This window comes from Somniosus microcephalus, chromosome 5 (assembly GCF_052327205.1).
Source record: "Somniosus microcephalus isolate GS21.2 chromosome 5, FLI_Smic_1.0, whole genome shotgun sequence".
In the NCBI taxonomy this organism is placed as follows: Eukaryota; Metazoa; Chordata; class Chondrichthyes; order Squaliformes; family Somniosidae; genus Somniosus; species Somniosus microcephalus.
Window position 1 is genome coordinate 70,153,386 of NC_140991.1, and position 14,983 is coordinate 70,168,368.

Genomic DNA, 14,983 nt, shown 5'->3' on the forward strand with positions numbered 1-14,983 from the left:
TGTATGCGCCCGTAGGGGCCGCGCAAGTTCCGAGTTTAGGCATGTGAAGCGCACGCGCTAAAACCCAGAACTTGCGCTCTGTCAAGAATCCTTTCAACAGACCCCGGGAAAAGGGCCTCCACGGGTGGAGAGTTGTGCATTTTGCCCAACTTCTGCCCGCTGAATGCCCGTGAAATTCTTACGCCTGGTAAAAGCATAAGAGTTTTTTAAAAAATAGAAAAATAAAATTTTATCACTCATTTATACATTTAAAAACCCTGTCCAATAAGTTTATTTTTCACCCCATTAAAACATATACATTTTTCTCAAAAAATTATATTTTTGGCTAAAATATTGAATTAAATGGCATTTTAATTCATTTTAAATAAGTAATTAAAAATTTTTATTTCATGTTTGTGTATTTTTTTAAAAAGTGATCCTCATTCATACTTATGGGAGTTCAGTACGTACGGAATCCCCATAAGTATGAATGCAGATTCCCTTCTTTTATTGGTTGGGCCAGCCCACGTGATCCATGGGGCGCTTGCAAACCGCACACGCCCCTGGGATACATGGGCCTCTGCCCGCGCGTACCCGGAGAGGCCCAGGATCGCAAGCCTCTGTACCTCCCAGGCCACCAGGTAAATTTGTAGATTTTTTACAAGTCGGAGGCATCTGCCCGCGTGGGAAGCCGCCAACGTCAAATTTTGGGCCATTGTCACTTCAACACGCTATCACTGCATGTCAACATTCATCCCAGTTCTATTCACCTGATCTCTGCATTTTTGTGACAATTCCTTCGCAAGTCATCAGAATGCCTCAATTAAATTATAGGTTTGTAATCCACTGCCAGGTATCAATTGTACTGTAGCCCTATGTTGACACATTTTTACATAACTACAGCTTCCATGGTCACTTATTAGCTTACTGACCGTACTCATCAACCTACTGACAAAGGATCAAACAAGTAGCTAACAGACCATCCACTGCTTTCAAATACGTCCTTATTAGTATAAAGGCACTTACTGAATAAAAGATGTACCTCCAGACATTAGGTAGGATGAACAGCTGCACAATCAATCAGCAGCTAATTCAAAACAAAACACTAACAAAGAATCTGTGCTTATAGTTAAATAAAAAGCACAATCTCTTTGAACTGCAATACAGTAATTAAAATGCTGGCAATCAAACCATTACATTAAGACGTGCAACAGTGAAGTTGAAATTTAGTTCTTGGATCAATAGCTTTATATTCAAAGTACACTAACAATGCTGACTTTATCTTCAATCTTACCTGCTCATTCAGTTCTCCAGTATAAAAGTAAACGCCTCATGAACAGAAAACATGAACTTACTTGAAGTCAGGCAGCTCAACACATCCGCAGAGCGCTGGCGACCTCCCACTGCATAGGAAACTATTTACTTATTTCCATAACATTTAGCAGTTATCTAATCACAAAAACACATGAAAGGGGCAGAAACTCTAGGATGTCCTCCTTGCCAAATAACTTCACAAAGACACTATTTCACCTATCAGTCCACCACAAGAAACATAGATACATAGAGTTCACTAACCTAGCAAGAACATTAATCTTCCAGAGGATTTCACTTTTTTTTGAAAATTTTGACTCAATTTTCTGTGCTTTAATAAATAACTGATACAATATGTGTGGTATGAGGCTGAAAGATTAATTGTGCACATCGCAAGAAACATGCCATTTCAAACTCAAGAAAAATGAACAGACTTAGATCTTGGGAAGCCCCAAATAATGCCCCAACATTTGAAAATATCCATTTAAATTGCAAGTTTGAAAGGATTTTGCAACAAGGTTACTTACAAGAAGTGTGTACAAAACTCACACACTGATTTTTTTTTAAGTTTACTAAATTCATTATTTGTACTAAAGTAACAAATTTCAAAGTATATAAATTGGCAACAGAACACAGAATATTTATGCAGGGAATTGTTAAACTGTTCATTATGAAGTGTATCTGTGTAAGTGGAAACCTAGCTGGTTTGAAATATAAGCAGAGCTGCAGCTGTTCGGTTTGTCGGTTACTGAACACCCCTGTTCAGTGATCAAACCCTATAAATTACAAGGAAACCTGTGTATTACTCATATAATCACAAAAGATGGCACCAGCCTAGATCTTTTTACCACTGCCAGACTTCAAAACAATCCTGAGACAGCTGCCGCTATGAACTTTAACACTGAAAAAATGTTACTTGTGACTTATTACTATCACTCTCTGTAGTTCATCAACTTTGCACTTCAAGCAAATCTAATTGAAGTTAAAATGGCTAAAAAAATGTGGTGTCAGTCCAGGCACTCATCTCGGAGTTTGCATACCACTGATCAAATTTCTACTCAACGCTTCCACTCCACAGGTGTCTGTAAACTGACTTTCTGATTTTAGGGCCTCAGTTATCTGCTGTTAGATCCTAATTACTTAAATTCCTCCCATTAGGCCTTTACGCTAACCGGCAGAGTAACACTTGAGCACAAGTTGTTACCAGAATTGCCCAGTGGGGCTTCATCACTTGAGTGAAGTTGTTTGCTTGTTGTGAACAGTTGAGTTACGTATGAGAAGCACAAGAGGAAGGTAGTTTTACATTTCTGGTTCCTACTTAACTATGGAAAGCTGCTTTTGCTGATTGTGGCGTTACTTTGACTGCAAACACGTCTTGTGACCGTAAGTTCAAATATTGTTGAGAAGCTCTTAAAAAGGGCAGATGTTTTCAAGTACAATTGCTATCATTTTGACTAGACTACAAACGCAGGTAACACAATGCAAAAAAGGTATCCTGGAAAAAGTGCCTGAAGCAAGCAACTACGATATGCTTCAAAACACTGACAACAAACCTCACTATACCTGTAAATCCTCTGTGATACTGGTAAATATTTCATGCGTCTTCAAACTCTTCAGAATACTTCCACTTGTACTTCAGGGTAATCCTAACTTGGAGGAAAGTTTCACCTTCTTCATGCATCAAATGAATTAGCTACTTTGGCAATCTGAAGGCCAACTATTTGCATAAATCTCCCTCCCAGCCTATAGGACTTCCTCGCAGCCACATGTGCCGTGAGCTGCACCAACATGCCCTTTCAACTGTGACATCAGCAGAATCCATGGTTACCAGCACTCCTCTACCTGTGTGCATGCCAAAACCTTACCTGTCAAACTTGCCTCTCCACTTGAAATGACAAACCACGCTGTTAAAAACAAGCTGGATGGCCTCTACCTCTTGGAACAGGCAGAATGCCATCAATTCAATTTTAAAGCAATGTCATATTATTGCAATTGCTGGCAAGTAAACACCAAAATTTGCATTTTACTGTCAGTTTCGTTTGAAAACAATTCATAATGTGATGGGAAATGTATGGGTTGTGCACGTTTTAATGTGCTTGGTTTCCACTGGAGTTAGACAGCTTGTCACAACTTGTGAAAGTGATTCTGATTGGAGCCGTGATGAGATTCTAGATATTAGTGGATTTATAAATCTTATATATTTTTTTAAATCATGTTTCTTTTAGAAAAGAATAACAAACCATATTATACTGATACAAAATATCTAAGCCTTTTGTTTTGGAAGGTGATTGAGGCATTTTATTAGCTAATCAGACATCAAGCTTCTTACCAAGCTTGCTGGTAGATGGAGTCCTTTGATGGCATGTACTGATTTTTTGCTTTTGGTATTGAAATACAAGTGGAAAATCCCAGTTTAGTGTTAAACACTGTGCGTGTGTGCACGTTCCGGGGGTCTCACAATCAACAATATTCAACCCCAGCTTGCCTGTTAAAGGCAATTCTATCTTCAGTGGGCTTCATACTGTTCACACACAGTGTTGCATAGAATTACATCGAATTTACAGCACAGAAACAGGCCATTTGGTCCAACTGGTCTGTGCCGGTGTTTATGCTCCACATGAGCCTCCTCCCACCCTACTTCATCTCACCCTATCGGCATAACCTTCTATTCATTTCTAGGAACATAGAAACAGGAATAGGACATTCAGGCCCTCGAGCCTGTTCCGCCATTCAATTAGCTCATAACTCCAACTACCTGCCTTGATTCCACGAGCCTTAATACACTTGCCTAACAAAAATCTATCATTCTCAGTTTTGCAATGTTCAATTAAACTAGCCATGACAGCTTTTTTTTGGGGGGGGGGGGGGGGGGGGGGGGGAGTTCCAGATTTCGACTACCCTTTGTGTTAAGAAGTGCTGTCTGACATTACCCCTGAACGGCCTAGCTCGAATTTGAAGGTTATGCCCCCCTTGTTCTGGAATCTCCCACCAGAGAAAATAGTTTCTCTCTATCTACTCTATCAAATAATTGAATCATCTTAACACCTTAATTAGATCGCCCCTTAATCTTCTATATTCAAGGGAATACAAGCCTAGTCTATGCAACCTGTCCTCATAATTAATCTTTTTAGCCTTGGTATAATTACATCCCCATGTACTTATCTAGCTTCCCCTTAAATGCATCTATGTTATTCGCCTCAATCACTTCATGTGGTTGCAAGTTTTCCATTCTAACCATGCTCTGGGTAAAGAAGTTTCTCCTGAATCCCTTATAGGATTTATTAGTGACTATCTTATATTTATGACCCCCAGTTTTGAACTCCCCTACAAATGGCACTATGTCTAGCCTATCAAACCCCTTCATAATTTAAAAATACCTCTATTTCTCTGGAGAGAAAAAGAGCCTGTTCAGTCTTTCTTGACTGGTTAACAGGTACTTGGTCTTTCCTTTTGACACTGGATTAATTACATTGACTATTTCTGCTCAGTCTATTATGTACACAAAGTTTCCACTAAATGTACAGAGCAGGAGAGGAACATGGCAGTCTGAATAAACTATTGAAATAAAATAAATAACTTTCATATAACACCTTACATATCCTCGGGATGTCCCCAAGTGCTTTACAGCCAATTAATTACTTTTGAAGTGTAGTTATTGATGTTTTATATACAAATACAGCAGCCAATCTGCTCACAGCAAAGTTGCACAGAATAATACAATATAAAACTAAGATTTTTTTTTATTCATTCACGGGATGAGGGCATCGCTGGCAAGGCCAGCATTTATTACCCATAAAGAAAAAGACTTGCATTTATATAGTGCCTTTCACAACCACTGGACATCTCAAAGCACTTTACAGCCAAAGAAGTACTTTTGAAGTGGAGTCACTGTTGTAATGTGGGAAACGCGGCAGCCAATTTGCGCACAGCAAGCTCCCAAAAACAGCAACGTGATAATGACCAGATAATGTTTTTTGTTATGTTGTTTGAGGGATAAATATTAGCCAGGACACTGGGGATAACTCCCCTATTCTTCTTTGAAATAGTGCCATGGGATCTTTCACGTTCACCTAAGAGCGCAGATAGGGCCTCGGTTTAACATCTCATCTGAAAGAAGGCACCTCCGACAGTACAGCACTCCCTCAGCACTGCACTGAAGTGTCAGCCTAGCTTTATGTGCTCAAGTCACTGGAGTGGGACTTGAACCCACGACCTTCTGACTCAGAGGCGAGTGTGCTACCAACTGAGCCACAGCTGACCCATCCCTAATTGCCCTCGAGAAGGTGGTGGTGAGCCGCCTTCTTGAACTGCTGCAGTCTTTGTAGCGGTTTGTTACAATTGAAAGGGGGCAGTTAAGAGTCAACCACATTGCTGTGGGTCTGGAGTCACATATAAACCAGACCAGGTAAGGACAGCAGATTTCCTTCCCTGAAGGACATTACTGAACCAGATGGGTGTTATAAATCTCATCATCATAAAGAAACTACTCATGAAATAACAGTGGACGGCCAGCTGGTGGCGCCATCCAAGGAGTATCAATACTCGGGCGTGGGCCCAGCTTGCGCAGGGACATTTTGTAAGACAGGAACTAGTGAAGTACAACTAGACCTCCATGTTCTGAAACAAGTTGATTAAAGCCTTGCTTTATACTCAAACCAAGTGCGTAGTGAGTTTTATTACGTCTATGGGTTTTTACGACAATCCGGTAGTTTCATGGTCACCATTACAGATTTATTTAATTAACTGAATTTAAATTCCCCAGCTACCATGGTGGGATTTGAACTCACGTCTCCCAAAGATTTGCTGTTGGGCGCAGCGTGTGACATCACTGAGCTCAAGAGCACAGCGTACAGCCTATGCTTAAGAGAAGACACGCCCACAAAATCTGTCAAAACTAAGCCACGACCACAGAAACTTCTTTCAGTCTCTTGCATCAAAATTACATTTTAAAAACCTTTAATTAAACTAGTACTTGGACTTATTCCATATATCAGCAAATAGTTGTGTTTTGAAACCTACTCCGTATGAAATTCACATGCAGCTATTTACATGTACTTGTCACAATGTCTTCTTTCTTGCATGTAGATATTTATATATCGTTCTAGAAAATGTCTGGATATTTGGTATATGTGCAATAAGCGTAATTAAACATTTCATGTGTACGTTAAAGCGCCCGGTCCGCCACGACTCCGTATTATTTACAAACAGTACGTGAGACGTTGGAATATTATACGGCTTGTTGGTGCAGAATACTAATAAAAGCATTGTGTGTTCAGTACAAGTATTTTGTTTCTGTGGGTGGTTTTCTAGTAATAGTATCATTTCAATTTTACTTAAAATTACTGAAAAATGTGCAGATTTTGCATGTTTTAGGGTAAAAGTTACAACTATATCCATTGCTTGCTCTGAATATTCAATACAAATGGGTTCCTTTCACAGTGAAACAGGCTCCTGCGCCTGCTTTCACTAACCTAAATTTTCAGACGTAATTGCTGGGCAATTAGCCCAAATCTGCGCCAGCAATGAGTATTTCCCCATCGGTGCGGATCATCTGTCAAGGCGTACCATGACAGATCGTAAGTTCGGGATTTAGCACATGTGCTCAATCACGAACTTGCGGTTTATTTCAAAGGCGGTATGACGGCGTACTCTGAGAGTACGCCGGCACACCCACCACAAAATCTGCCCATCTGTGTCCCTATACATGGCAGAAGATTTCGAGACTCTCATCCAGGTGGCTGGTGCCCTACACCAGTTGCAAACTGGCATGTGATGATCAAGTATTAGGCCGGACTTTGCTCTCAGTGACGAACAAACGGTGCCAGCCATTCATTACACTGACACTTCCGCACAGACTGTCCATGGGATTTTGCATTGGAATTTACTGTAAATTAGAAAGCCAAGATGGTGCAGCGCCCTCTACAGGGGATCCGGGATCTGTGTGAACAGGGAAAGCAACTGTGTGTCTCCTTAACCAATCAGATTGAAGAATCGTTGATGAGCAGGAAATATCAGTTAGAATATTTAATTCAGTGTCAAATCATGTACTGAAAGCGAAATAGAGGGCAAGGACGATGAGATTAAGAGAGAGAGAAAAAAAGAGACAGAAAAACAACATTTTATTCAAATGTTTTAATTTTTTTAAATCTCCGAAAATAATTAAAATCTGGAGGAATGAGACTCCACACTTGTAAAAGTTAATTTTCCGTGCCAGAGGTGTTGTTCAGCAGTAATTAAGACTTATCACGGCATTAAAAATGTACTTGCTCTGGAATGGACAAGCCCTAAATTTTTCTGGCAAGTTTAGTGGATATCTATCATGTAAGTACAGCAACTTCATGCATTCCATGTATTTCAATGCCGAGTCTCTCGGCGAGATACTGGTAGAGCTCAGTTTCTGGAGGAGCAGGGCAACTCAGACAGCAACTTCCTGATTTCCGCGTTTCACTGCGCATGTGCGGTCCCTGGAAGTTGCTGTCCAATTTACACCTGAAAAAGCGGCAGCGGCGGGAATCTCGATGGCGGGGGCAGTATAAAAGGTGAGCCCGAGGCGCGGGTAGGCCTCAGAGCAGCAGCGGCGGGAATCTCGGCGGCGGCGAGGTATAAAAGGTGAGCCCGAGGCGCGGGTAGGCCTTAGAGCGGCGGCGGCGGGAATCTCGGCGACAAGGTATAAAAGGTGAGCCCAAGGCGCAGGTAGGTTTACCAATCTCAGAGGGAGAGAAGTAAAAAGTAATCGAAGTGTGACGTCACCAGAAAGCAGGTAAGTGATTGGTTGGTATTTCTCTCTTTTTTAAACTTTAACTCTGTGGTTTATACTTTCTAAGCTCTCTGTGGTGTAGTGGGGACTGTTTGTAAACCAGGGCCCTTAAATATATCATTTAATAACTGTAGTGAAATTGGTGGGATTGATTTGTTTAATTTAATTTGAATTAATTAAAGGGTAAGTCATGCAGGACAGCCCGGTACCGTGGTATGCTCCTCCTGCGCTATGTGGGAACTCAGGGACACTTCCTCTGTCCCTGACAACCATGTGTGCAGGAAGTGTGTCCAGCTGCAGCTACTGACAGACCGCATTGCGGCGCTGGAGCTGCGATTGGATACATACTGGACCATTCGCGATGCTGAGGACGTCATGAATAGCACGTTTAATCAGTTGGTCACACCGCAGGTAAAGGTGGCACAGGCAGAAAGGGAACAGGTGACCAACAGGCAGAGTAGTAGGTGCAGGCAGGTAGTGCAGGGGTCCCCTGTGGCCACCCCCCTCTCAAACAGATATACCGCTTTGGATACTGATGGGGGTTGGCTTACCAGGGGAAGGCAGCAGCAGCCAACTTCCTGGCACCAGGGGTGGTTCCGCTGCACAGGACGGGAGGAAAAAGAGGGGGAGAGCTATAGTAATAGGGGATTCAGCGCCTGGACCTGGGTGAGAGCAGCATCGAGCGCGGTGGAGCTTAAAACCGGCAGCGAGGAGCGAGGCCCGACCACAGTGCCTGGACCTGGGTGAGAGCAGCATCGAGCGCGGCGGAGCTTAAAGCCGGCAGCGAGGAGCGAGGCATACCAATTCAGCAGCGGAGGAGAGAGGTAAAAAGTAATCAGAGTGTGACATCAGCAGGAAGCAGGTAAGTGATTGGTTGGTGAGTATTCTCTATTTTTTAAACTTTAACTCTGTGGTTTATAGCTGCTAAGGTCTTTCTGGTGTAGCGGGGACTGTTGGTAAACCATACAAGCGCCCTAGAGTTTATCTTTAATTGGTGGTAGTGAATTAATTTAAATTAATTAAAGGGTAAGTCATGTCAGGACAGCCCAGCCCCGTGTTATGCTCCTCTTGCTCTATGTGGGAATTCAGGGACACTGCCGGTGTCCCTGACGACCATGTGTGTCAGAAATGCATCCAGCTGCAGCTATTAGCAGACCGCATTGCGGCGCTGGAGCTGCGGATGGATGGGCTTTGGAGCATTCATGATGCTGAGGGTGTCGTGGATAACACGTTTAGTGAGTTGGTCACACCGCAGGTAAGGGCTGCACAGGCAGAAGGGAAATGGGTGACCATCAGGCAGAGCAGTAGAGACAGGCAGGTAGTGCAGGGGACCCCTGTGGCCATCCCCCTCTAAAACAGGTATACCAATTTGGATACTGTTGAGGGGGATGACTTACCAGAGGAAGGCAGCAGCAGCCAACTTCCTGGCACCAGGGGTGCTTCTGCTGCTCAGGAAGGGAGGAAAAAGAGTGGGAGAGCAATAGTGGTAGGGGATTCCATCGTAAGGGGAACAGATAGGCGTTTCTGTGGCCGTAGACGTGACTCCAGGATGGTTTGTTGCCTCCCTGGTGCCAGGGTCAAGGATGTCACTGAACGGCTGCAGGGCATTCTGAAGGGGGAGGGTGAACAGTCAGAGGTCGTGGTTCACATTGGGACCAATGACATGGGTAGGAAGAGGGATGAGGTCCTGCAGCAAGAATTTAGGGAGCTAGGTAGCAGATTAAAGAGCAGGACCTCAAAGGTTGTAATCTCTGGATTACTCCCGGAGCCACGTGCTAGTGAGTATAGGAATAGGAGGATAGAGCAGATGAATGCGTGGCTAAAGAGTTGGTGCAGGAGGGAGGGCTTTAGTTTCCTGGATCACTGGGCCTGCTTCTGGGGAAGGTGGGACTTGTACAAGTCGGACGGGTTGCACCTGAACCAGAACGGGACAAATATCCTTGCGGGGAGGTTTGCTAGCACTGTTCGGGGGGGTTTAAACTAAAATGGTAGGGGGTTGGGAACCTGAGCAGGGAGACAGAGGAAAGGGAAACAGGGATAAAAGCAAAAGATAGGAAGGAGAAAAACAAAAGTGGCAGTCAGAGAAATCAACGGTTTAAATCAAACGTGGCCACAGTAAATAATAATTCTAATAGGTCTAAGAGCGTTAAAAAAACAAGCCTGAAGGCTTTGTGTCTTAATGCGAGGAGCATTTGTAATAAGGTGGACGAATTGGCTGCACAAATAGAGGTAAACGAATATGATTTGTTTGGGATTACGGAAATGTGGCTCAAGGATGGCCAAGACTGGGAACTCAACATCCAGGGGTATTCGATATTCAGGAAAGATAGGCAAAAAGGAAAGGGAGGTGGGGTAGCATTACTGGTTAAAGAAGGGATTAACACAATTGTAATGAAGGATATTAGCTCTGATGATGTGGAATCTGTATGGGTAGAATTGAGAAATACTAAGGGGAAAAAAACATTAGTGGGAGTGGTATATAGACCTCCAAACAATAAGGCGGAGGTTGGGGATGGCATTAAAAGGGAAATTAAAGAAGCGTGCAATAAGGACACAGCAGTCATCATGGATGACTTTAATCTACATATAGATTGTGACAACAAAATTAGTAACAATACTGTGGAGGAGGAATTCCTGGAATGTTTACGGGATAGTTTCCTGGACCAATATGTCGAGGAACCAACCAGAGATCAGGCCATCTTAGACTGGGTATTATGTAACGAGAAAGGATTAGCAATCTTGTTGTACGAGGCCCCTTGGGTCGGAGCGATCATAATATGATCGAATTCTCCATTAAGATGGAGAATGAAGTAGTTGACTCAGAGACTAGGGTCCTCAATTTAAATAAAGGAAATTACGATGGTCTGAGGAGCGAGTTGGGTAGGATTGATTGGGGAATGGCACTCAAAGGGTTGATGGTGGATAGGCAATGGCAAACATTCAAAGACCGAATGGATGAGCTACAGAATTTGTTCATCCCAGTTTGGCATAGAAATAAAACAAAAAAGGTGACTCAACCATGGCTAACAAGGGAAATTAGGGATAGCATAAGATCCAAGGAGAGGACATATAAATTGGCCAGAAAAAGCAATAATCCTGAGGATTGGGAGCAGTTTAGGATTCAACAAAGGAGGACAAAGGGATTAATTAAGAAAGGGAAAATAGAATATGAGAGTAAGCTTGCAGAGAACATAAAAACTGATTGTAAAAGCTTTTATAGATATGTGAAGAGAAAAAGATTGGTGAAGTCAAACGTAGGTCCCTTGCAGTCAGAATCAGGGGAATTTATAATGGGAAACAAAGAAATAGCAGACCAACTAAATACATATTTTGGTTCTGTCTTCACAAAGGAGGACACAAATAACCTCCCAGAGATGCCGGGGAACATAGGGTCTGATGAAAGGGTGGAACTGAAAGAAATCAGTTTTTGTAGGGAAATGGTGTTAGGAAAATTGATGGGACTGAAGGCCGATAAATCCCCAGGGCCTAATAATCTACATCCCAGGGTACTTAAGGAAGTGGCCCTAGAAATAGTAGATGCATTGCTGGTCATCTTCCAGAACGCGATAGACTCAAACAGTACTCATGGATTGGAGGGTAGCTAATGTTACCCCACTATTCAAAAAAGGTGGTAGAGAAAAAGCAGGGAATTATAGACCGGTAAGCCTGACATCGGTAGTGGGGAAAATGCTAGAGTCTATTATAAAAGATGTAATAGCAGAGCACTTGGAAAGCAGTGACAGGATCGGACAAAGTCAACATGGATTTACAAAAGGTAATTCATGCTTGACTAATCTACTGGAATTTTTTGAGGATGTAACTGGTAACATAGATAAGGGAGAACCAGTGGATGTGGTGTATTTGGACTTTCAGAAGGCTTTCGATAAGGTCCCACATAAGAGATTAACGTGTAAAATTAAGGCACATGGAATTGGGGGCAAGGTATTGACTTGGATAGAGAACTGGTTGGCGGACAGAAAGCAAAGAGTTGGAATAAACGGGTCGTTTTCCGAGTGGCAGGCTGTGACTAGTGGGGTACCGCAAGGATCGGTCCTAGGACCCCAGCTGTTCACAATATATATTAATGATCTGGACGAGGGAATTGGATGTAATATCTCCAAATTTGCAGACGACACAAAGCTGGGTGGGAGGGTAAGCTGTGAGGAGGATGCCGTGAAACTCCAGTACGATTTGGACAGGTTGGGTGATTGGGCAGAAACATGGCAAATGCACTATAATTTGGATAAATGTGAGGTTATCTACTTTGGTTGCAAAAACAGGAAGGCAGATTATTATTTGAATGGCAATAGATTGGGAGAAGGGGAAGTGCAGAGAGACCTGGGTGTTCTTGTGCACCAGTCGCTGAAGGTAAGCATGCAGGTGCAGCAGGGGGTTAAGGCGGCAAATGGTATGTTGGCCTTCATAGCAAGGAGGGTTCGAGTACAGGAACAAGGATGTCTTGCTACAGTTGTACAGGGCCTTGGTGAGACCGCACCTCGAGTATTGGGTGCAGTTTTGGTCGCCTTACCTGAGGAAGGACGTTCTTGCCATGGGAGGAGTGCAGCGAAGATTCACCAGGCTGATACCTGGGATGGCAGGAATGACGTATGAGGAGAGATTGTGTCGATTGGGCTTATACTCACTGGAGTTTAGAAGATTGAGAGGGGATCTCATCGAAACCTATAAAATTCTGTCAGGCCTGGACAGACTAGATGCAGGAAGGATGTTTCTGATGGCCGGGAAGTCCAGAACCAGGGGTCATAGTCTAAGGATAAGGGGTACGCCATTTAGGACTGAAATGAGGAGGAATTTCTTCACCCAGAGAGTGGTGAACCTGTGGAATTCTCTGTCACAGAGGGCGGTGGAGGCCAGTTCATTAAATATATTCAAGAAAGAGTTGGATATATTTCTTAAGGCTAAAGGGATCAAGGGATATGGGGAGAAGGCAGGGACAGGGTACTGAATTTGAATGATCAGCCATGATCTCATTGAATGGCAGAGCAGGCTCGTATGGCCTACTCCTGCTCCTATCTTCTATGTTTCTATGTAAGGGGAATAGATAGGCGTTTCTGCGGCTGCAAACGAGATTCCAGGATGGTGTGTTGCCTCACTGGTGCAAGGGTCAAGGATGTCTCGGAGCGGCTGCAGAACATTTTGGAAGGGGAGGGTGAACAGCCAGTTGTCGTGGTGCATATACTGTAGGTACCAACGATATAGGTAAAAACTGGGATGAAGTCCTGAAAGCTGAATATAGGGAGTTAGGAGGTAAATTTAAAAAATAGGATCTCAAAAGGTAGTAATCTCAGGATTGCTACCAGTGTCACGTGCTAGTCAGAGTAGAAATAGAAGGATATTTCAGATGAATACGTGGCTAGAGGAATGGTGCAACGGGGAGGGATTCAAATTCCTGGGACATTGGAATCAGTTCTGGGGGAGGTGGGACCAGTACATAACGGACGGTTTTCACCTGGGCAGGGCCGGGACTGATGTCCTAGGAGGGAGTGTTTGCTAATGCTCTGGGGGAGGGTTTAAACTCAAATGGCAGGGGGTTGGGAACCTGAGCAGGGACACAGAGGAAAGGGAAGCAAGGATAAAAGCAAAAGAGAGGAAGGAGAAAAACAAAAGTGGCAGGCAGAGAAATCAAGGGTTTAAATCAAACATGGCCACAGTAAATAATAATTCTAAAAGATCTAAGAGCGTTAAAAAAACTAGCCTGAAGGCTTTGAGTCTTAATGCGAGGAGCATTCGTAATAAGGTGGATGAATTAGCTGCGCAAATAGAGGTCAACGAATATGATATGATTGGGATTACAGAAACATGGCTCCAGGGTGGCCAAGGCTGGGAACTCAACATCCAGGGGTATTCAATATTCAGGAAAGACAGGCAAAAAGGAAAAGGAGGTGGGGTAGCATTGCTGGTTAAAGAGGGGATTAACACAATTCAAAGGAAGGATATTAGCTCTGATAATGTGGAATCTGTATGGGTAGAACTGAGAAATACCAAGAGGCAGAAAACGTTAGTGGGAGTGGTATATAGACCTCCAAACAGTAATGCGGAGGTCAGGGATGGCATTAAACGGGAAATTAGAGAAGCGTGCCATAAGGGCACAGCAGTTATCATGGGTGACTTTAATCTACATATAGATTGGGCTAACCAAATTAGGAACAATACTGTGGAGGAGGAATTCCTGGAGTGTATACGGGATGGTTTCCTGGACCAATATGTCGAAGAACCAACTGGAGATCAGGCCATCTTAGACTGGGTATTATGTAATGAGAAAGGATTCATTAGCAATCTTGTTGTGCGAGGCCCCTTGGGTCAGAGCGATCATAATATGATAGAATTCTTCATTAAGATGGAGAGTGAAATAGTTGACTAGGGTCCTGAATTTAAATAAAGGAGACTACGATGGTATGAGGTGCGAGTTGGGTAGGATTGATTGGGGAATGTCACTCAAAGGGTTGACGGTGGATGGGCAATGGCAAACATTCAACGATCGCATGGATGAACTACAGAATTTGTTCATCCCAGTTTGGCATAAAAATAAAACAAAAAAGGTGACTCAACCGTGGCTAACAACGGAAATTAGGGATAGCATAAGATCCAAGGAGAGGACATATAAATTGGCCAAAAAAAGCAGTAAACCTGAGGATTGGGAGCAGTTTAGGCTTCAACAAAGGAGGACAAAGGGATTAATTAAGAGGGGGAAAATATAGAGTATGAGAATAAGCTTGCAAGGAACATAAAAACTGACTGTAAAAGCTTTTATAGATATGTGAAGAGAAAAAGATTGGTGAAGTCAAGCGTAGGTCCCTTGCAGTCAGAATCAGGGGAATTTATAATGGGGAACAAAGAAATGGCCGACCAATTAAATACATACTTTGGTTCTGTCTTCACAAAGGAGGACACAAATAACCTCCCAAAGATGTCGGGGAA

At 43.1% G+C, this 14,983-nt stretch overlaps 1 protein-coding gene across 7 annotated transcripts in view; it reads right to left on the reverse strand.

Moving 5' to 3' along the window:
* Positions 1–14,983, reverse strand: part of LOC147117099 (sickle tail protein-like) — a 702,547-nt gene that overhangs the window by 318,109 nt on the left and 369,455 nt on the right. The window contains exon 1 of one of the 7 annotated variants that reach the window (XM_085987760.1): positions 2,854–2,962. The exons of the other annotated variants lie outside the window; for them this stretch is intronic. The gene's annotated coding sequence lies outside the window, so the exon portion shown is untranslated. Of the gene's footprint in view, positions 1–2,853; positions 2,963–14,983 lie in introns of those variants that run through there. 7 annotated transcript variants of the gene reach the window in all.